This window comes from Primulina eburnea, unplaced genomic scaffold (genome assembly GCF_022965805.1).
Source record: "Primulina eburnea isolate SZY01 unplaced genomic scaffold, ASM2296580v1 ctg552, whole genome shotgun sequence".
Taxonomy (NCBI): Eukaryota; Viridiplantae; Streptophyta; class Magnoliopsida; order Lamiales; family Gesneriaceae; genus Primulina; species Primulina eburnea.
The window spans coordinates 1-5,786 of record NW_027331341.1 but is presented as its reverse complement, the minus strand read 5'-3'; the positions used below and the strand labels follow the sequence as shown (position 1 = coordinate 5,786).

Below are 5,786 nucleotides of genomic sequence, written 5' to 3'. Positions count from 1 at the left end.
TATGTCATACAAATATGATATACTTCATGTGAAAATGTGGTACTAAAAAAGTACTCAAGAACTGAAAAAAAAAAATAATCGACGACTAGAGGTCTGAATGCAATTTCTGGTCGAAATTTTCAGATTTTTACTTTGGAACGTGTGTGTTTGTTTCTCAGGCCCACGGACATGATTGAATAACAATAATTGAATAATATTAGCTAGCTTGGTAAGAAGCTTGCACGCTAACCAAGGACATTATAAAATTTTTCTCAGATAAAATTTAAACAAAAAATTATTTTTTTTATAAATATCGATGGACTTGATGTTTTCGTATGATAAAAAATATAATTATGGAATTAAATATTTTGGTATCCTCTAATGTAGTTATTTTAAAGGTCTCAAAGTTAATAATTATAGTATAAATAATCATTAACCCGTAGATCACAACTATTAGGTTGCATTTGCCATGAATATGTTTGAAAGTCATAGATCACATTTTTATTATTAATAATGAAACAATAAATGAACTTTTATTAAATCTATAATTTACTTATTTACACTAAAGTATAATGTATTTCAATTCTTCATTATTGGGTGAACTTGAAATCTATCATAATTGAGTGAAATACTATATAAACATGGAAGAATGAGTTTGAAATTAATGATCTTTTTTTTTTTTTATCCAAAACTATATATAAAAAAAAATATTAAATAGATTTGAAATCCGTCAATATTCCGTAAATCCAACACAACCTTACAAATCATTCTTTTCCCCAACCAATTACTACAATTTATCAAATTCTAATAAAATAATTCTGAATTAAAAACTTAACACATTGGCTTGCCAAAATTGATTTATAAAATATTTGGGGAAAAAAAATCTGATTAAAATTTCGCAAAATTCCGAACATGCACTATCTAGTATTTTTTTCCTTCAAATGATGGGTGGTTTGTTGAAAGGCTAGAACATTCCACGGTTCGAACCAAAACCGAAAGTACAAGATCTCGAAAACCATTTCGGTTCCAAAGTAGGAACCGAAACTGTCGACTTACGGTTCGGTTTCAATTCCTAAAAATAAGAAACCAAAATAGGATCATAATCGGAACTATATGGAACTATAACCGGAATCGTCGTTTTATACAAAATATTTAAATTAAAGTGTATTCTTTTTTCTTTTCTTTTTTTTTTAAAAGGGAATATACATATTTGGGCCTACTTATACAGTAGAGTAAACATTTATATTTCCAGTAGACCGGACCAGCCCAGGATGGAGGCCTTTCCTGGACGGGCCGAAAAATAAGTTTCGGCCCAGTTAAAAAAGATTTTATAAATTTTAAAAAAGGCAAAAATAAAATGGCGGGCTTCCCACTACGCTTCACTCCTTTCCTCTTCGTTCAAATCAACCCTCAATTTCTAGCAAAATTGGCGATTTCACGCACAAGCTTAGATGCAGAGTGGAGGCAGAGATGATGTTCGGAATAGAATGGCGGAATCCAGGCTGGTTTGCGAAAGGGAAATCGCTATTCAGCAGCGCAAGGTCGATTCTTCCTACACCTCGTACAGGGATCTCCTCGATTCTGCTCTGTCCGAAGCTCAAAAAACCATTCAATTTCAAGGCATTTTCTTTTCTGAGCGTTTTTTTTTGTTTGCACTGAATTAGGGACACTTAATTTTTAGGCTTTGTTACTGTGTTTTAAGGAAGTAATGATATGTTTGCCTTGGTCCGGGAATTTTGAGGTTTTGGGATTCTTGATTCTGTCGAAGGGATTTAGTTTTTCTGTTTTCAATTTTTTCAGAGAAGTTGGGAAACCTTAAGGAGAGTTGAAAGAAGCTGAAGATGCTATGGTTTAAAGCTCTATCTGGTAATTATATTTACCTCTTTCTTTTCTTTCTTCTTACGTATGCAGAAAAATTTAAGTTTTTTCTTCGTTTGGATGTTATAATTAGTGGACTGATTGTCATATATGCGAAGCTGGCTGGGTTTCCTCTTTGTGCAGAATGGTCAAACAGGGATTGTGCTTTAAATTTGCTGCAGTAGTTTTGCCTACTTCATATTTGCAACGAATCTTGGTTTGCTTATAAGAGTGATTACCTTTGTGGACCTGAATGCCTTTTTTGCTGATGGGTGTAATATTAGGGTGCCATGTTCTTTTATTGGGATATTGAGCGAATTGGAAGAAACGGACTTACATATTTTATTTTGTTTGAAACCCAATGGTTATTAACATATCATTCACTTCTATTTCAATTCGATGATGCAATTGTTACTTATATTAATAATTTTACTCGTTGAATTATGGATTATCTTTTCTCACTAAGTTTCTGTATTATAGGTGGCTTGGACTATGAAATAATATCTGGGATTCCCAATAACATAATCTACTGTTAGTACTGCTAGAATTGTGGGTTATTATCTGAAATTGGTACTCCAAAATGTTTCGTTCCATTTGAGAGCACAAGACCTGTATTGTTACTTTCATCAATGAGGGATACTGTATCTTTGATGTCAAGAAGCAATACCTTAAAAATGACTTGGTTGATTGCATATGCATCATACATCAGGAAGATTCCTAAATTTTGGGAAACCAGCAGGCTACTTATGGAGAACATTTGCCTACTTTAAATTTGACAAAATTAAATTTCTCAACCAATTTTCTTGAGTAAAACTGCCTAATTTGGTTTTTAATCTTTCCTCTTTGCATGATAAAGTGTTCCATTTCTCTCTCTTTTCATTTTGCTAGGGTGTTTTGATGCTCATCCTGTAGTTAATTTTTATTTTTTGAAAGCGGCTTTTGCACTGGTGCACTCTTAAATTTTAGTTTTGTTCGAAAATTTCGATATTTGTAGCAAAGACTAGAAAAGAGGCAAGGAGGATGGCATTGATGGAGTCTATATCTGTTGAGAATGCTAGGATTGAAGAATTAAATAAAATTGTGGATGATCAAAAGTCAAGGAAGATGAATATGCTGCTATAGTAGCTCGACAAGTCAGAAGGTAGATGATTTCTCAAATGTGTTGGCTGCAATTATTCACTTTATGGAGTATCGATGCCATCATGTTGTATGATAGTTTACATAATGAAAATTTTTCTGTTGTGCGAATCCAGAGAGAATAAAAGTTAAATGATAGAGAGTAGAGACTGAAGATGGAAAAACACATAAAAAAAATTTGATATACTTTATTATGCATCTTTTAGTCATCTATGGCTACCAAGTTTTTTGTGTGTAGCCTTGCTAAGGAAGTGTAAAAAGCTCTAGCTTGTCAAAATGTTTTTGCGCAATACTTTTATGTTTTAATATTCCATATAGAGGCATTCAATACCCAAAGCGTATATAAGTTGGTCGGATATTAGGCACCAAAGGGCACCAAAGGGCACCAAAGACCTACTTAATAAATGTTTGAATTTCGCGCTCCGAGAAGCTTATAACTTTGACCTCATGACTTCAATATCATATTGAAACAACTGGTCCCGAGAGTTCGAGTTTGTGAGAGGCTTTACAGTAACTTTATACATTAACAAATCAGATTTGGTTGATAATTAAAATTCTCTAATGAAATGTATGGATGACAATTTCTCTAATTAATATTTCAACATTTTGAAAAAATGAAAATAAAAGTAAGGATGCTTTGACCTTTTGTTCCTGTTTTCAATCACGCAACCATGATACTTGATTCCTGATGACCTAAATTTATTAATATAGAGCAGGAAAGTGTATTATTATTATTTGTTTGCTTTTGTGGATATTTTCTTTACATCCAATCTCATTTTATCTTCATTATAAATATTTCATATTATTTTGTCAATTTGTAAATTAGTTTAAACTCAATTTAACTAATTACAAAGATCTGTATTTCATGGAAATTCATTTATTGTTATCTATCTACATTGAAAAGCTTTAGGTATCCATGTCTTTTTTCTTTTCATGTATTAGTATTCATGTTTGATCTTCTCGATTGTCTTTCTTAATATGTCTGATTGGAGGAAAGCTTTGACTGCATACAAGGAGAAGTTAAATCAGAACTCTGAACATAGAGACCAAATTGAAGATGCCATTTCATGGTATAACAAAGTACTTGGCTTTCGTATTGAATGTGGTCGTGGTGGGTGTCTCTTATTGCTGAGTTTGTTTATGTTTCATCTTACCAAAACAAGTGTTTCTAAGTATTCTATTCTAATTATAGGCGTCAAATTCGTCTTTACAAACATCAACCCTGAGAACCCCAACGAAGAGTACTCCTTTGTTGTTCGCCATGAGAACGAGAGATATACTAGTAAGTGACTCTCAACTGGTTGATTTAGTTCTCCGTTGAACAAAATCTAATCATTTTTCCTTTCTGTGTCCCTATCTTCAGTGCTTGACTGTGATCCGCCCTGACTGACACAAAAGAGCTAGTTAGCGAATTAAATAACAGCAACGGGCTGTTTAAATTTGTCAGAACCATGAGGGTGAAGTTCCAAGAAGCTGCAGCTCGTGGTATGACATTCTATCTTACATATCTTCCGTCCCACCTTGAAAAATGTAAAAAACTTGTGCAACAACAGTGCACACTGGACTGTCAAAAGCTTCTAGTTTGGCCGTTCATTGATTTCGCCTAGTCATGTTTCTAAGAATACGTATAAATTGCCATCCAGGAATTTCTATCGGAGCGTCAATTGATCAAGACTCTACAACAGTTTCCATCTCTGCCCCCGTGGCTTCTGTTCTACTTATCAGAGTCATAATCAACCAGTAAAGAGAAGGGGCTCCACTCTGGTGAATTATGCCAGGAATGCAAGAGAGGTTGGGACAGGACAAACGATTCTATCTCCAGGATCTTCTTCTACTATTCGCCGTTCGTCCCGATTGAAGGTGTAACTTAACTAATCTAGGCATTTGGGTTGGGTAATTTGGCTCCTAAATCAACACTATCGGGTACCCAAAACACCCGATCCATGCCACCAAACATAGAATTGCCTTCAAACTATGGTGATGTTTCTTTCTTTTTCCTTGCCTGGAAATGTTGAATCTTTGCAGGGTAAAAAGTGAAGAGACTTCTACCGCATTCAAACACCTCGTCGGTTTACTGTTTTACTCATCAACAAGTTCTCCTTTGTGTGTTTATATAGCCTCATGTAGTATTATTTTAGTTGTGTTCAAGACACCATTAGCTTTTAACATATTGATCTAAATCTTATGTTCTTTTATTTAACTGTAATCGACCTTCGTCATATGTAGAGAACTGTTGATTGATTACTGGAGTGCGTATTCGCAACTGTCTTCCATGCCTTTGATTTCAGTATTTGCTTGCATATTTTCTCCATAAGCTGCAATCTGCATGGCTTTGTGTACGATGATCAACACATGGGATGGACCCGCAAAACAATTGATAGGAATAAGAGAGGAAGATAGTCTCATTGTGTGTGTAATGCAACCTATTATGTCTCCCAAGTATACCAGACTGAACACGATTTTCTTTGATCATAATCGAAACCGGATTGTCTATTGGTCTTGGTCTTGAATCAGAATCGGAACTTTGTATATTGTATTGGAAATTGCAAAATTAATCTTGAATTTTAAACATTTTTCACTATGCATAGATAACTTAATTTATAAATTAATTTTATTTATTTATTTAAATGGGATAGTTGTTAGGTCTCTGTGTTTTTTCATAGTAGATTGAACCAACCCAATATTTTTTAAGAGTAGGTCTTTTATAAACGGTCTCACGGATCTTTATTCGGAGACAGATCAATCATATCCTATTTTCAATAAAAATTAATATATTTGATATAAAATTAATTTTTTTCGTGGGTGATCTATAT

The 5,786-nt window shown here is 33.6% G+C and overlaps 1 pseudogene; it reads left to right on the top strand.

Moving 5' to 3' along the window:
* The first annotated feature begins 1,390 nt into the window (after nt 1–1,390).
* Nucleotides 1,391–5,062, top strand: LOC140821364 (kinetochore protein SPC25 homolog; annotated as a pseudogene).
* The last annotated feature ends 724 nt before the right edge of the window (nt 5,063–5,786 follow it).